This window comes from Trematomus bernacchii, unplaced genomic scaffold (assembly GCF_902827165.1).
Source record: "Trematomus bernacchii unplaced genomic scaffold, fTreBer1.1, whole genome shotgun sequence".
Classification (NCBI taxonomy): Eukaryota; Metazoa; Chordata; class Actinopteri; order Perciformes; family Nototheniidae; genus Trematomus; species Trematomus bernacchii.
Genome location: NW_022987608.1, coordinates 874,125 through 892,801, shown reverse-complemented (window position 1 = coordinate 892,801; position 18,677 = coordinate 874,125). Strand labels below are relative to the sequence as shown.

Genomic DNA, 18,677 nt, shown 5'->3' with positions numbered 1-18,677 from the left:
CAACCTGTGCAGCCCATGTATTGATTCCATCCGATAGCTGCTATAATAACAAACAACACGTCTGCCTGCTCTCCACAATGATCAATAACAGCGAACGGATGGTCAAAGTAAGGTACAAATAAACAGAATCACACGAAGCCTGGTTAGTGTTGCCTGACTTTATAAAGCGTGTTTTTTTTTACAAGTGTGTGGTTGCGTTCTAGTCACTTTGCTCAGCACTACTGCTTGTTACAACTTTTATTTGCCGTACTCGCCTTAACTGTTAGCTCAGGTTAATCTCGCCCCCCTCCGACGTACGCGTGACGTATGCGGTTCTTGCTTCTAGACGGACAACTTTTTGGTGCTCGAAACGAACCGGATTCCGGAGCTATGACGCTGCTCCGCTGCGGTGTGAACAGGAAAACCCGGTGCTTTTCAAGCACCAGCACCGAACCGGCCCTGAAACACCGTTGGTGTGAAAGGGGTATGAGTGCTCTCTCTGCTTTTCCCTACAGGCCTCCGGTTTTGTTGAGTATATGCTGTTGTTACTTTAGTTGCTTTACTTTGTGCACCTCAACAGCCTCACACATACACGTCCATGCAACCCTCACCCTGCATTTACACTACTGATACCACTGACGTCCACACCTCATGCTTTACTTATTGTTGCACTTCATTTGATTTGGCTAATTTGAATTGTTTGGTTAAATAAACATATTTTAGTAACCGTTGACATGGTGTGTCTCCTCTTTGTTGTGGCCTTTTGAGCCGGGTCGTAACGAGTGTTGGGCAAGTTACTTTTAAAAAGTAACTAGTAATAGTTATAGTTACTGCTCTCAAAAGTAACTAGTTACTTTATTAGTTACTAAATTATAAAAGTAACTAGTAACAAGTTACTTTACTTTACTTTAAAAATAATAACAATAAAAATACAAGTTTTTGTGTTGCTCCATCTGGGTCACTGCCGGTGGTTGAGACGGTGGGTCTTTGGTGACTAGTTTTATAGCCCCATGTACATTAGTTAGGTGCTTCAGGAGATTGGCATTGCTGTTATTCGATGTGGACAATGCTTTCTGTCCTGCACACAGTTTACATTTGACCGTAATATTTTTTGCGTCCTTTATCCCCACAAATTGAAAATAGTGGTTATATCTCCAAGTTGTAAATGCGCTGCTGCTCTCGCTGATACTTGCATCTGCCATTGTGTGTGTGCTGTAGTGATGTGTCGGTCGCGAACGAGCCGATTCTTTTGAACGGCTCTTTGGTACGAACGAGGGGAACCGAGTCGTACTTGGTGAGAGCCGTTCTTCTTATCGTTCAATCAAAGTTGGTCCGCACTCACTGCCTGCCAAAATTCACTCGCCTTTTAAAAAGCTTGATTTTGTTCCCCAAACGTATTCTGTGAAGACCCGCCCCTACTCTGATTGGTAGGTTTCAGCACGAGGAGTTAGGTGGGGTGGGTCTTAACGGAATACGCGAGAGAGAAGTCATAACAAGTGGTACTGGACAGATAGACAACGTGTTTTTCGGATGGAAAATGAGCCAAACGCGAAAACGCAGCAGCATTTGGATGCACTTCAACCAAAACCCAGGCAGTGATAAAGCGCACCATTTGTAAAGGCAAAATATCCTTTAAAGCAGGGTCAACAAATAATCTCCATCGCCACTTAAAAACACAGTATCTAATATTAAGAGTTGCATGAATTTCATTCAAGGCAAGGCAACTTTATTTACTTAACACATACAGAGGGTAAATTCAAAGTACATTCACTGACATGAATGACATGGATATGGCGCCACCTTGTGTCATGTTTACAATGCAGATTATTGACATTAGGTCTGGCAATACAGTCAATCATTATCCTGGTGATTATTTCGCAGATAAACCTAGTAACCCCGCCCCCTTTTTAAAAAAACGGCTCTTTTGAACGGCTCTTTTGAACGGCTCTTTGAAAGGAACGGAGCCATAAGATCCGGCTCCCTTCAAAGAGCCATAATTCCCATCACTAGTGTGCTGGTGGTGGGCGTTGCCGTGTATGTGTGTCTGTGTATTTTCCCCATAAGGCAAGACCCGCCCAACTCTGTCTCTGATTGGCTTACCCTGAAATGTTACCCCGCGTTAACCAATCATCACTCCTCTCTGGTCACTTTCACTTTTCCATGGTACTGTGAGAGGACATCACTGTATTCGCCTGTAAATTACATCCGCAGGGAGATTCGGTTCAGTTGGATCTAGTGATGGGAATTATGGCTCTTTGAAGGGAGCCGAATCTTATGGCTCCGTTCCTTTCAAAGAGCCGTTCAAAAGAGCCGTTCAAAAGAGCCGTTTTTTTAAGGTTACTAGGTTTATCTGCAAAATAATCACCAGGATAATGATTGACTGTATTGCCAGACCTAATGTCAATAATCGGCATTGTAAACATGACACAAGGTGGCGCCATATCCATGTCATCATGTCAGTGAATGTACTTTGAATTTACCCTCTGTATGTGTTAAGTAAATAAAGTTGCCTTGCCTTGAATGAAATTCATGCAACTCTTAATATTAGATACTGTGTTTTTAAGTGGCGATGGAGATTATTTGTTATCCTGCTTTAAAGGATATTTTGCCTTTACAAATGGTGCGCTTTATCACTGCCTGGGTTTTGGTTGAAGTGCATCCAAATGCTGCTGCGTTTTCACGTTTGGCTCATTTTCCATCCGAAAAACACGTTGTCTACCTGTCCTGTACCACTTGTTATGACTTCTCTCTCTCGCGTATTCCGTTAAGACCCACCCCATCTCACTCCTCGTGCTGAAACCTACCAAACAGAGTAGGGGCGGATCTTCACAGAATACGTTTGGGGAACAAAATCAAGCTTTTTAAAAGGCGAGTGGATTTTGGCAGGCAGTGAGTGCGGACCAACGATTGAACGATAACAAGAACGGCTCTCACCAAGTAGGACTCGGTTCCCCTCGTTCGTACCAAAGAGCCGTTCAAAAGAATCGGCTCGTTCGCGACCGACACATCACTAGTTGGATCACATAATGTAACGCAGTAACGCACCCATTTAAATCACAGTAACTATAACGGCGTTACTGAATGGGAATAGGTAACTAGTAACGTTATTAGTTACCGCTAAAGGTAGTTGCGTTGCAGTAACGCGTTAGTTTGTCACGAAACACTGGTCGTAACACTGACTGATCTCCCGTGTACCGAACCTTGGCTATAAAGATCCTTTTTGCATCCTAAGCCTCTGTCTCTGAGTCGTCCTATTGAGTCCTCTACTTGTGTTCATTCAGTCGTTACACCTGTTCAACCAGGAGAGACATGTTTTGATGTAAATATTAGGGATGCAAACTCATCAGGTATGAAAAAGGTGACAAGGATCCGACCCCCCACCCCACGGAATATCGGCTTTAAAATGAAGAATAACAGAGGACCTTGGCAGTCAGAACAACTGAAGCAGTTAATAATAACAGAAACGCCAAAGAGTCACATCTAATAGAAATATATAAAAGCATTTATTTTAATTGTGGAGCAGTCAGTTTATAATTTTGGCAGCACTGTTGAGCATTTTGAAAATGTATTTTCATGCCTCTGTGCAAGGCTTAGTCTTTCTATCTGTATAGCCACTGGTGTAAAGTAACTAAGTTCATAAACTCAAGTACTATACTTGAGTACAATTTTGCAGAGGTGGGGACTCGAGTCACATGACTTGACTCGAGTCAGACTCGAGTCGCATATTTTTTGACTTGAGACTTGCTTGACTAACATTGATAAAAGACTTGACTTGACTTTGACTTGGTATTCATGACTTGAGACTTGACTTAAGCTTGAGACAGATGACTTGAAAGGACTTGACTGTTTAAAATTAAATATTTGCGTTTGTTTTTGTAGTGAGATATTACGTTTAGTTTTTTCGAAAAACGTGATTGGGTGATTATAGCGCCATGCGCGCAAACCTGGCAACCCACTAGACGGCAGGAGTGTCAGTTAACATGGCAGCGGCTAGCGTTACTCCACAAATAGTGAAGTTTGGATTCAAGGATTATGTTGTCGATGACGCTAATAAGAAGAGAACAGCGGTGTGCAGGGTCTGCAGCATAAAGATCAGTGACACGACCACCAAAACATCCAACTTCATTCGTCACTACAAAAAAACCCACAGAGAAAGGTGCGTGAATGTGTTGTGTTAGCTAGAAAGCTAACGTTAAGTTTAAGCTACGTTAGACTTGGTTTCAAATCGATTAAGCATTGCAAAGAGAAGACAAAACGGTAAATGAACACTAGAACCGCCAAGGGATTCATTTGTACTAACCCTGATACTGACGGGCTGTCAGGAGAGAGAGAGAGAGAGAGAGAGAGGAAAAGAGATGCCTCGTTTATTTCCCCTGTGTTATTATCAGAAGTTACTGTAAACTGTTGAATAATGTAGTTCATCTACTTTTAGTAGTTTGTTTAAATGTTTTAATTATGTTGTTTTTGTTTGTAGAAGTGCATCATTCCTTGATTTATTGTAAAATGAATCTGAACTTTTTGATCTGTTATGATGATAAACTGAAGCAATTTCTAAATTAAGCCAATTAAGTGAGTTTTAAATCGTCCTACTTAGTTTATAAGGAAATGATGAAGAGGAACAAATTAAATGATTTGAAAATGATATCTATGTAGGTGCTGACGCTGTTGGCGGTTCTAGTGTTAACAGAAATGTAAATTAAATATGTGTAATGGCAAATGCCATATATGATTTTCTTACCTGGAATTCTGCCTTTTTGAACAGACTGACTGAGTCCTAGCTATATTGTCTGCAGTTCTAGGGTTAATATGAATCTAATATGATTGTCATCGGTCTAAATTAGATTTCAAATGATTAACTGTGTATGTAATGAAGATCATAGTGTGGGTTGAATCCATTTTCATAACCACTGTCTTTTAACTGATTTAAATGCGGAAACTGGGCTTATTCATCAGAATTTCGTATGACTTGACTTGACTTGCTTGACTCTCACCACAGTGACTTGGGACTTGCTTGATACTTGTAGGTCAAGACTTGAGACTTGCTCATGACTTGCACATGTAGGACTTACTCCCACCTCTGCAATTTTGAGATACTTGTACTTTATTTAAGTATTTCAATGTTTTGCTACTTTGTTCTTCTTCTCCTCTACAGTTCAGAGGTAAATGGTGTACTTTTCCTCCACTACATGTATTTAATACCTTGAGTTACTTCACAGATGTGAATGAATGATGTGAAATATAATCAAGTGTTAAATCAGACTTTAGTTCCACCTGGAGTAAATTCACAAGCTACCCTGCAGTATACAAAGTCATTCAAACTAGCTGCACCTTTACCAGCTTTGAGAACACTTTAATGATCAATCATTATAAAACATATCATATATATTATTCTGAAATGGACCAATCTGCACAATGACTACTTTTACTGTCACTACTTTAACTATATTTTGATGATAATACTTTTCTACTTTTACTTGAGGAACTTTTTGAATGCAGGACTTTTACTGTAACAGAGTATTCCTACACTCTGGTACTTCTACTTTTACTCAAGTACAAGACCTGAGTACTTCTACTTTTACTCAAGTACAAGATCTGAGTACTTCTACTTTTACTCAAGTACAAGACCTGAGTACTTCTACTTTTACTCAAGTACAAGACCTGAGTACTTCTACTTTTACTCAAGTACAAGATCTGAGTACTTCTACTTTTACTCAAGTACAAGATCTATACTTATACCACCTCCGTTTATAGCCTATGAAAAAAAGCTAACGTTAGCAGATAGTGACAATGTATGCTAGTTAGCTAGCTCAACGATTCATTAAATAATATTGTGACAGAAAGACTTTTCAGTGCACATCACGCTCTGCCGCTCCAACAGGGAGCTCTGCTCTGAACACCTGAACGGCCCGTTCTAACAGCTGTTCACCAGCGGTCCAGTCTGTGCCAGTGACTCCGGACCGCACAGTTAATGTTAACGAACGCACCCGTAGGTAATGTAGCTGCTGAAGCTAGACCCTCATCGCGGAGCAGCAGAGCCTTATTATACATCCATGAGCAGAGCCGACAGGCAGGAAGACTCGAGCACACAGCTCGCGCTGCATTATAATATATAAAAAAAGAACACCATGCGTGTCATGATGGCACATAACAGCTCGCGGCCGCAGATTACTCCGGGTCCCAGACCCCCCCCATACCCCAAAAATATTTTTATTGCAGATCTACATGAATCACACAAACAACCTATTTTGGATTAAAAACGGCGAATTTCGCCGAAAGGTGACAAGTTTGCATCCCTGAAATATATAGGGTTGCCAACTCTCACGCATCTGGCGTGTGACACACGCTTTCACTCTCAATCTCACGCTCTCACGCTGCCCAAATTATTCTCACGCCAAAAACAAGAATACGAAGACTAGAAACGGTTTTGAAAACTTTTGTCACGTAGTGATCGTCTTCTCAATAGAACATCTTTGATAATGTCTTCTGGCCAATCAGAATCACGATAACGGCGTGGTGTTGTTGCAGGAAGTCCCGACGGAGAATACTTTTGCGGTAGTACATCTCTAATCTCGTAATACAACATTACGTGTTGATAGAAATCAACACGTAATGAAATAAGACCCCACGGTTTGATGATTGATAGGTGTGTGGGCTGTCTTTCATTTTGACACACAGAACAATGGGGGCTATCCACCCTTATCCACAATGTAAAGTAATTCACACAGCCTCTTCCCTCTTCTCTCTGTGAGGAGCAGCAGGTTCAGCTTTCAGAACAAAGTAACAAAAATCTAATATGGCATTCATTTTTTTAAATGTGTAGTAATAGATTTATTTATTTTTCTTCTCAAGAGAGTACCAGAATGTGTATTTTATGTTAGTATTTAAAAAAATCTCCTGGGGGAGAATCCCCCCAGACCCCCCTGCTGAGACTTGTGTTTTGTTTCGGTAAACATGGTTCATATTAGTGATGTGTCGGTCGCGAACGAGCCGGCTCAAAGAGCCGGCTCTTTTAAGTGAACGACGGGAGCCGGCTCGCGCCCGCGAACGAGCCGTTTTTTTTTTTTTTTTTTTTTTAATTTAAGTAATACAAGACAGAATGATATGATGATCTCCGCGCTACAGCTGCTCCGTGCATGCATGCAGTTACATGTAATATCCAAGGATTAGAGACTGTTGGATGCTGCTGTTTTGAGCATTGCAATACATTTATTTTTATTATGTTTTTTTATGATTAGAGACGGTTGGATGCTGCTGTACTGAGCATTGCAATATATTTATTTTCACTATGTTATTTATTTATGATTATCCTTGGGCTCAGCAAAGATTTGATGTCAGCTGTTGCTGTCTTTTTTTCTATAGTTAATACTGAAATAGAGCCCTGCTGTTTTGTCAGGGCCCTTTCTTTAAATATAATTTTAAAATGTCGATACAGTAGCCCCTTTTTTTAAATGTCTATGCTTAAGTTTTTGTGTTGCTATCTGCTTTGTGTAGCGTGGTTTACAAGCAAGTCTGTGCATTAATTGGATGGTATCAGAGAGATACAAGGGTCTGTAAATGCAATGAAAACAATTGGCCACAGCAAATAATTGATATTAAACATGTAATTTTTACTTTTGAATACTTCAGTACAAAGGATGTATTGAATAATTTAAGTGATATGTGTACACATATAAATCATTAGTCAAAACAGGGCTACATTTGATTGAATTATAAAAGGTATAATATGTGCAGTGGCGGCGCCAGGGTATGGCTGGGGTAGGCTACAGCCATACCAAGAAATGGCTTAGCCCCACCTTAGCCCCACCATGAAAAGTGATGCAAATTCAATTAAATAATAAGCGAAATGCTAAATGTTGAGAACACGGATTGCGAAAATATACGGGTCGTGTCCACAGCACACAAACTGATCCTGCTGTAACAACAAGTGCACGACGTTACTGATGCAATATGGTTGAGACCATTCGGGCTTATGCTATAACGGACCGTCTCCACAGCAGCGTTAAAAAAATCTTGGAGGTGGGCGTATCTGAGGCTTGGGGATTTTTTTGCGATCAACCAATCACATGAATCTCCCGCCCGCGACATACGAAGCCAAAAAGCCCGAAGTAAACTGGATATAAACTCCCCAAAACAGGCGAAAACATACCACTGTCTCTGCCACCTCCCTCCATGCCTGGCTCCTCCGGTTTATATCCCGGTAGGTAAATAGGGTCTGGTCATAAAGCACCGGGTGATTGATTCCCTACCGCTAATTTCTCCTCCATTTTTTGGAATATGAGGAAATGACCTGCGGTCTGGCTCTCCCAGCATACACGCCGTTTGATTGGCTAGAGCTTGAACTGTCAGATTTGCGTACACGGGATTTGATTGGCTGACGCTTCCTCCTCAGCTTCAAAAGTTGAACATTGTTCAACTTTGGATCTTGAAAATCCTGAGAATCTCCGCTCGCCTGCCCACAATGCATTTCGGCGAAAGCGAAAAAAAGTGACGTCACCCCATTCAAAGTGAATGGGCAGAAGCGTTTCAAGATTTTTTAACGCTGCCGTGGAGACGGCCCGTAAGAGGGGTGCAAGGAATAGTCTAAGTAGTGGGGGAGTTTTATACACTAAAGGTGTGGAAATTCTCTGGCGTTATAATATCAGCGCGGCCGCGGTCAGATCAAAATGCCTCCGAATGCAATTTGAATAGACCTACAGCCAATCAGAGCAACGCAACGTTGGATCTGCGTCATGCCCTTTATATATACGGCTCTGGTCATGCCTTATTGATTGAGATCAATCGAAACCGCCATTCAGTATCCCCATTGGATCTTCAACGTGTACTATCATACGTCACGTTCACAGTGATCCCTTTTTATTTACTACAAGACAAATGTGCCGTTTTATTTCATACAGTTCCATTTTGATTGAGACAGGGAAATAATCTAAACCTCACGCGTGGCGTTTCACTGTCAAGGGGGCGATATAGCGTGTATGTAATTACATTGCAAATACTGACTTGAGCACCACCACTGTATGGGTTAGCCCTACCATAGATTACCCAACAAAAATGCTCTGGCGCCGCCACTGAATATGTGGTAAACTGAAGAGCCGTTTGGGAGCCGAAAGAGCCGGCTCTTCTTGGTGAGCCGAGCCAAATGATCCGGCTCACCAAGAAGAGCCGGAATTCCCATCACTAGTTCATATCATCAGTGCGTTTCCTCTGAGTAGGACACATGAATAGTTTATTACATTTTAAGAAGCCCTGAGACACAGTTTCGTGAGAAAAAAAACGGGGGAAAAAAGCCCCTTAACAGGTTAAATGGGAATTAAATCATTATAAGTAATATAAGTAATTTTGAGTGTTCCCAAAGCCCCGGTGTTCTGCAGTTTGTGTGGGGCTACTGTACTGTTGCACAGTACTGTAGAAACTATGTCCAGGACAAGGTGTTTGGAAGTTTTGGAAGATTCATAGCTAACCACACTGAAGATTATGGAGGTATTGATCAGTCTTCTCATATTTTTAAACCTCAAATTGTCCTTCCCCCCCCTCTAACATCACCAGAAGTCATAATTTAGGGGGTCTTTTCTCCAAAAATGTTGTCATTAAAATGAATCTTCAAACAATCTTCATAAATGCGTCTTACCTCATCAGATGCTGTTCTGTAGAAGGCAGATCTGGATTTCCGTGTGAGAGCCATGGATGTATAATAAGAACTGGATACAGCGTGGGAGGCGGGGCCTCATTCATTCCTATGAGAGTTGCTCATTCGCGCATGATGATAAAATGGCCCAACTTTTGAGAGAGCGAAACGTCACAGATTACCCGGCATGCCTGAGAAGTACCCGTATGTGCGCTCATAGCGCATGCGCAACTTTAACCATGCCCCCCAAAATGCTCATTCACATCAAGCACGTCAATTTGCGTACACGTAACAGCACCGCACGTTCATGACAGCATGGTAATGGTTTGTTATTATGATAGATTTCATATTAACGAGGCGGCAGTTAGCAGCTAGCGGTTAGCTAGTAATTATGCTAATTTACACATCAATCGTTATGTACTTTTATATTACGCTGTAACAGGATCTAGTGATATCCAAGCAACAGAGCTTCATTTAGCATGAAAGAATTATTGCACTGTATATATATATGTATATATATATACAGTGCAATAAGCTTCTTAGTGCAATAAGAAGCTACAGGGACGTTAATCTACGTCGGTAATATTAACTTTATTTAATACAACATTTACGGTACAAGATTTAATCATACAGCCCATGTAGTATAATATTTTACAAATTATGAATTACAGCAAACATGTGCAATATATCCATTATTACAGCTCCGTGGGCTGGCAGTAAGGCGATATGGGTCCGTTCTTATTGTGCATCCATGGGTAAAGATAAAGGCATGTAGTGCTGAACACGTAACATGAACGTGCCGGGCGGCGCGGTCCCGTGGGTTAGATGCGCGTTCATAATGCAGAGGGAAATAACTCTCAGAATAACGTTATTAGCACATTTTTACAACTTGAGGAACGAATGTTTTTAATAAGGGCTATACAAGTGTTCATACTGGGTAGTTTATTTAGTTTAAAAAAAATTATCCAACGATTTACAGACCACTCTTTCCCCATGTAAGTCAATGGGAAAAAGTGTTTCCGGGCCTGGCAACCAAAAGGAAGTGTAGTACCGCCGTTTGGCCAGCACGAATATTTTCATCTGAGTCCGGCGCACTTCCTGGGGGCTTGGTGAGAGCTTGTTGATAATAAGGTACAGTAGTTTCCTGTATAACTGGTTATCCCTGTTTTGGTAGCAGGGGCGGCGCCAGGGGGTAGCTTGGAGTTGCTTTAGCAACTCCAACAATTGGCCTAGCAACGGCTTAGCAACCCCATTGTTTTGTTATGAAAATGTATCTATATATAATATATTTATACACATTCTCGCGAGATCTATCAGGGGTCATTGTAAGTTAAAGCGCGAACTGTTACTTGGCTAATGTTGTTATAATTCTCAGTATGTGAACACAGATCGAAAATGGAAAGATTTCTCACAAGTCAGCGTAAACGGCCGCGATCTCCAAAGGAGCCGTGTGTGTGTGTGTGTGTGTGTGTGTGTGTGTGTGTGTGTGTGTGTGTGTGTGTGTGTGTGTGTGTGTGTGTGTGTGTGTGTGTGTGTGTGTGTGTGTGTGTGTGTGTGTGTGTGTGTGTGTGTGTGTGTGTGTGTGTGTGTGTGTGTGTGTGTGTGTGTGTGTGTGTGTGTGTGTTTGCGATGATGAGGTTAAATGCCACAGCATGCCAGTTGAAACAGTGAACGATCGCTATTGTGTAGGACAGTGGTTCCCAAACTTTTTGTGCCCAAGGCACTAAAGGACAAGTACAAATCTCAAGGCACACCTATTGTGCAAAATAGCCCTTATAACACGTGTTATCACTCATATCATGTAAAATATCTGTAAATGTGCATAATTATTTACTAATGCCAAATAAAATGTGACAAAGACAACTATATTACTCATGAAATATTTATTAACGAAATATTTCAGAAATTATAAATGTAACATTTCAGCAATCAGCATTGAAACATGTGCTATTGTAAATATTTTTGCTGACTTACAAATTAGTGAGATACATGTGCCTGTCGAGGCGCGCAGATTTTTTAAATCCTTGGTGGCACTTTTAAATAGTTATTAGTTACCCTGAATATTTCTTCTCCCGTAGTATGGCTTTCCATTTCTTTGCAAAAGAAAAACGTCTCTTTGATAGAGTCAGCATCAACATATCTGACGTTTGCCAGAAGTTGGGCAGCCCCACTTATGTCAGTAGATTCGTCTATTTGTAGGGAAAATCTGCCGCTCGCCTGCAGTTTCTCTGTCAAATGTTGCTCAATGTCTTCTGACATGTCGTCGATTCTTCTTTTGATTGTATTATCAGACGACGGCACTTTGGATAGCTCATTGCAATGAGCTCCGCTAGCATGTAACTAGCCTCCATTGCCTTTTCAGACACTTTCACACAATCCAACAAACGGTCTTGCTGCCTCTGGTTCAGATCCCGCGCTCTTTTGAAGTAGGCCAAGTTTCTCTGAACATGGAAGGGATGTTTGGTTTCCAAGTGCCTCTTCAGCTTGCTTGGAACCATGTTCGCATTAGCTAACTTCTCCCGACAGACGACGCACTCGAGCTGAGGATTGTTGACATCCCCGGTCCAACTGAAGCCATAAGACAGGTAACTTTCATGATACTGTCTGCTGACAGTTTTTTTCCTCTTTTCTTTCGGTGGTGGGTTGTCGGCAGTCTCTGCACTGGTGGTTGGTGGTTTGCTCCGCACAAGAAAGCGCTCCATTTTCCCTCTTGCGTGTTTCTCTGTTTTAATGTTGTCCTTCAGCCTTCGATGTGTCACGGTCTTATAATTCCCACCTGCAACTGCGTTAACAGCGAAATATGGGGTTCTGTGAGGATTTTTTTTTAAATAATTGTTTTTAGGCATAGAGTTTGCCTCTGTATTATGAAATGAGTGCATACAAAGTACTGATATAGTAAATTAAAAAATAATTATTTTTGTGTAGTTGTATATTGCAATAATAACGTATGGTTGTCACAAAATCCCACGGCACACCCGGAATTGCCCCACGGCACACCAGTGTGCCGCGGCACACCGTTTGGGAACCACTGGTGTAGGGTGTAATGCAGCGACGTGCAGTCAGGGGAGGCAGGGAGGCAGAGCCTCACCTGTCATACTCCGATGTAACGGAAAAACAACTAAAGAAAAACTAAATAGTAATAATAATAAAATGTCTCCACTGATCTGTGTTGTAAGTGTGATTTCTGTATGATTCCAATCGCTTTTTATAGTCAAAATCAGCAAATTTGCCGAGCTCCGCTACAACTACGGAGAGCGATGAGAAGTGAGGCAGGGACGAGCTCTGCCTCACGTAAGCCCACAGTAACTTGCTGGAGCACGGGCACTAATTTAGCGCGGGATGCACAGATGAGCTCTGCCTCACCTCAGAATGCATCACCCCACAGAAACTGTCTGGAAAGCGGGCCCTAAGCGCATGCCTGTTACCATCTCACTGTAGGTCACCAATGCAATGTTTGTAGATCCCTTTATTACATTTATCCTCGCCATCCATAGTCTCTAAATAACTTATTTCACGTATATATGATATTTAGGCTCGCTGGGCTCATCGTACAACGGCAATGAAAAAAGCACCAGGGGAGGCAGCCATAACCTCTGCCGCACTGAAGGGGGCGCACGTGAGCCCACAGGTTCTTGTTGCTACTGTTATTCTACACAGAGACGGTAGACGCAAACAACAAGCTAGACTTTTGAAACTACAGGAAGATAAGGAGGACTTTTACAAAAAAGTAATAGAGATTGTTGTCCAGAAGGATAGCATGGACTTCATCTTCAAGTCAAGGTAAGACCACATTTGTAATGAAAATGGGATCTTACTAAGAAAGAACAATCCAATATTTAGATTTTGGGTATCCTTTTGTTGAACGGTCTGTTTAAAATTAATCGAAGCATCAGACTAAAAAAGCTTTTGAAAATAACCGAATATTTTGATTACGGTCGAAATATAATATTTGTAAATCTGACTCAGTGAGTCAGTGCCTCACCAGCCATGAACCTCACCGCACGTCACTGGTGTAATGGTATTATACACAAATATTGTAGGAGCACAGAAACAGTGTTCAAATTCTGGTTTTACAAACTTATTTTGGTTGTGCTTACCTTGCAAAGTAATGTTATAAGTGTCAAAGGAATGTTTTAATGTAAATATTAATGATAATATTGTAGCGTGTCCAAGTTAATAGTTATTTCAGTTATCAGATGTGCACAGTTTAGTACATTTGTAAAGTTATTTAGGCAATGTTGTTGGCGGGAGTTAGGGAGAGACGCCTCTTCCAGGTGTGTGTGTGCGTTTTCCGGTGTGTGTGTGGGAGTACGAGACGGTAGGAGTTGTGTTCGAGTGTGGGGATTGAAAAGTCATAATGAGTGTTATACTATTGATTGGCTCTGTAAGGCGTGGCTGTGGCCGTCAATACCATAAAATAAAGAGAACGTTTTCGACATTGAAGGCTCGTGATCTGTGATCTTGAATAGCGGTGAACGCTACAATATGAACAGGCTCGTGCTTGGCCCACTGGTATTGTTTGTTTATTTATTTTGAAAATTAACTAGCAACGCCGTGCTGTCATATAGCAACTGCTAAGCTACTGCAGCAAAAAAATCCTGGCGCCGCCCATGACTGCCGGTTACGCACAGTCTGGCACTGTTCACCTTCATTAGATCTGATTACAATGCAAACAGGTTTCTACGGAATAACCACTCCTAACTCAACACACACCAGATGATCGGAAATGACCATGATGTGCTTTTATGATGAACGATACGTTCACCAGGGCGCACCAGCCATGGGCACGCAATAGCCACCAGCAGCGGTGCACAATGCTTTGTGAAATCATCATCAGCATAGTATTAGCGAAGATATCTTAACTTGGTAAGTAAGAACCACACGTTAGCTTTAACGCTGTCACCTCTCAGTGTCATAATGGTGATGTCACTTAACACAAAATGCTGTACAAAAATAAAACAAAAAATGTTTCGGTGCTCCGTATGTTTTATTTGTTTGTGCACCTGTAACCACATTAAAAGGCGATGCCATTTTGTAAAAACAAGATTTTTAGCATAAATGAGTTACTGGTTACACAGACATATTGTCACTCTTGTTGGCCTCTTATGATGATGCTGTCTTAACCTTTAACAGCCAGCGCCACCATTTGGTAGAGCACATTTTGTGTCTTGATATCTTGTTGAAATTTTTTTTTTAAAGTGTAACTCCATCTGATTCAGCCAGCTCTATCGTTTGGTTGACATGTTATGCACAAAACAACCTCTAGATGTCACTGTGGTTCAAACAGAAAGCCCTTCAGCTAGCTTCCACTGAGAAAGTTGGCATGCTAAAAATCACTCCTGAAGAAATCACTCTTTTTGGTCAACTTTTGTAAGGTAACCATATCATTTTTGACATATTTTAGTGTCAGAGCACTTTCTGAACATAATTATATAACTTGATGCACAAAACATTTTTGTAACAAGGGTGTCATTTATTTTATTTTAAATATGCTCAACCAACCGGTCGAATTGGCCTTCATATTGTAAACTAGCAATATGACTTTTTCAGAGTTTCAGAGATGTTTTCCAATAAAATATGGTAAATAGCTAGATTCATGGTAATATTACTAAATCTAGTACTGCCTTATGTGTCTCAGAGTGAAAGAGTGATAATAATTGATATAGCACCTTTCATGCATGACATACTGTACAGCCCAAAGTTGCACACAGATGAGCAAGTTAGGCCAACACAGAATATAGACATTTGCTGTTAGGCCTGTTGTTTGTTGTTAGGCCAATTCAGCATATACAGTAAGATGAGCAAGTTTTTTTTTTATAATGAAAAACACGTTCCATTACTTTTTTCCATTTCTTTTTTTTTTTACAATTATAATTTATTATTTTTTATGAATATATCTGGTTGTATATATTGCTCATCTTCCATAAAAGACAAAAATGTATTTGAGTTTGTGTTTTATTTGAGTTTGATGCATACAAAATACTGATCTATATGATGATTGTTGAAAATGCACTTTTGCCAAGGCCAGCTCGACCAGTTGGTAGAGGCTCATAAAAACAAAACTGTGTGGTCAGTAAAAAAAACAAAACTGGTTTGTGGTTATTTGTGTCCTATTTGATAAAAAAATGCAAAGAAATAATTTGTCCATAGATTTCTTCTTGGTCTGGCAATTAAAGGGTTAAGGCGTGTGGCGCAGTGGATTAGTGCGTTGGTGTTGGGATCAGGGGGTCACAGGTTCAAACCCCACTGCAGTCAGCATGTCGTTGTGTCCCTGAGACACTTCACCCCAAATTGCTCCTGTGGGGATTGCCCACAGTATTGAGTATGTAAGTTGCTTTGGATAAAAGCGTCTAACAAGTGACATGTAATGTAATGTAAAAAATATGATTATTTCTCTGCCCCTAGTTCGTTGCTCTCAGCCTCATCTTTCCATCAGCCTCCAGCACACTTTCAGTGTCTGACTCCATAGAGATATTGTCCTGATGCTGTACAAGGGTGATGCCCCATGATCAAAAAATGACCCCTGTAGAGTCTGAGTGCCAATGACCTCTACATGTCACTTGTTAGTTGCTTTTACCTTAAAGCGACTTACATACACTCAATACTATGGACAATCCTCACAGGAGCTATTTGGGGTGAAGCCCAGGGACACAACGACATGCTGACTGCAGTGGAGATTGAACCAGTGCCCCCCTGATCCGAAGATCAACGCACGATCAGCCACAGCCTCCCTAGCCATATTATGTCTGTCATTAATGTTACATCACCCCTTATAACGATTTTCTTTCCTTTATTCTCTTTTCTCGTCTCTTGACTGAATTAAAAAAATCCAGTCTTTAAGTAATATTTGAAGTCCTTTTCCTGCACCTTTTTAAGGCTATGTTTGCAATGTATTCAAAGGTCACTTATTTAAATAAATCAATATCTGAGGTTAGCAAACAGATACTGCCTTTATCTAGAGAGCCAATGACACCCATGAAGAATTGATCCTCCTGCAAATATTTTCATCCGCTGTATTAATACAATTGTCATTCAAATTGAAAATAAGGCACCAGAACATTATACAAAATATATATATATATTTTAAAAGGGACCCGTAAGGCTTAATCACTGTTATCAATCAATCAATCAATCAATGTTTATTTATATAGCCCAATATCACACATGTTACATTTGTCTCAGTGGACTTCACGGTTTGTACAGAATATCAGTATGACAATACGACACCCTCTGTCCTTAGACCCTCACATCGTACAAGGAAACACTTCCAGAGACACCCCCACAGTTTAAAGGGGAACATGGGAGAAACCTCAGGGAGAGCATCAGAGGAGGGATCCCTCTCCCAGGACGGACAGACGTGCAATAGATGCCGTGTGTAAATCGAAGAGATAATACATTTTACAGCATAGGTAGACCAAATGTTTGGAAATGCATGTGTCTATAATAAGAAGATGAATCCACGAGGATGTCAACAATCCTGTGGGAGCCATCAGGGAAGTAGTATGATGAGAGTCAGGCAGGACCGCAGAGATAGGTTCAGCCACGACTCGAGTCAAGTAAGAAGTAAGGAACAAAGGTGGAGAGGCACAACGTGTCTTAAGATAGGGTGAGGGAAAAGAGTAGGAATTAAGATGTATGCGCCACATCCAGTGGCGACTGGTCATTAGGGGCAGGTGGGGCACAGCCCCACCTAGTGTCAGCAGAAAGTATTACACATAATGATTACAAAAAATGGAAAGAGATGCAAAAAAAGAAATAAAAAAATATATAAAATATATTTTAAGGTCATGTTTAATCATCTGATTCGTCTGTGCATTGCTGTTTTAGTCTGTGTTCTTCTCATTAGTGTCTACAGTGCCGTTTTGAGCCATGTGGGACAAAACCTGATCATGCCCCACCCTTTCACTGTCAAAGTGAACGGTGACTGTAAAAACTACACTGCGCATGCTCAGAGTATTTTTCAATGTAATGTGTGTGGCAAAAAAAAAAACACCATAGGGGCACAGAGCTGCCATCCCCACCATACGTCATCTCACATCATTCAGAGCTGATTGGCTGTAAGTACGTGTGCCGCGAAAAGTGTGGTGTGTGAAGAGCATGGATGTATAATAAGAGGAGACGAGAGCTGCAGTGACGCGTCCTAAAACCAGGAAGTAAGCTGCAAAAAAGCAATGAGGTTTCTCTATAGGATTTTAGAAAATAGCTTGAAATAAGATCTGTGGGAAACGTACCTGTTAGATAAATGCACGTTTTGTTCAGCCGGATAATATCCACATGTCTACCCTACTTTTATCATTTTCGAATCATAAATCTATCGATTAGATTTATGATAGACTTTTGAAACTACAAGATGATAAGGAGGACTTTTACAAAAAAGTTATAGAATTTTTTGTCCAGAAGGATAGGCAAATGGACTTCATCTTCAAGTCAAGGTAAGACCGCAATTTTTTGAAAATGGGATCTTACTTAGAGAGAACAATTCAATATTTAAATGATCAAATTACATTTTTTGGGTATCCTTTTGTTGAACTGTCTGTTTAAAATTAATCGAAGCATCAGACAAAAAAAGCTTTTGAAAATAATATTATATTTTGGTTTAGGTCAAAATATAATATTTGTAAACCTGAAGAGTCAGTGCCAGTGCCTCAGCAGCCATGAACCTCACTGCACGTCACTGCAGAAGCTTATATATAGACATCTAAGTTTTTTGTGCCCCACCACTTTTGTACATATAAAAACGCCACTGGCCACATCTATACCATGAGCGCATTGCTCCTAAAAAGTTTTTTGGCACTGACACCAATAAACAGTTGTGCGTCGACTCGGCAGGGATCAAGGCACGTATATGCCTCTCCCTGCTTCCACCGTCTACACACACATATATAGATCTTTATATAATATCAATATTATAATAAACTTCAGCCAAAGTCAATTTCAGGAGTGGTGTTTGACGTAGTTTACGTTCAATTTCAACTATTTTAGTCTTATAGACTCAACCTTTTTAAATAATTTACTTTAATTTAGAAAAGGTTTTTCTGAGAAAAATGTACTAAAAAATTGAAAAATACAAGTTGAA

The 18,677-nt window shown here is 40.7% G+C and overlaps 1 protein-coding gene across 2 annotated transcripts in view; it reads left to right on the top strand.

Annotated features, from left to right (window-relative positions):
• LOC117483177 (cAMP-regulated D2 protein) overlaps window positions 1-18,677 on the top strand; it is a 71,791-nt gene that overhangs the window by 35,578 nt on the left and 17,536 nt on the right. The window contains exon 1 of one of the 2 annotated variants that reach the window (XM_034131391.1): window positions 11,773-12,186. The exons of the other annotated variant lie outside the window; for it this stretch is intronic. The gene's annotated coding sequence lies outside the window, so the exon portion shown is untranslated. Of the gene's footprint in view, window positions 1-11,772; window positions 12,187-18,677 lie in introns of those variants that run through there. 2 annotated transcript variants of the gene reach the window in all.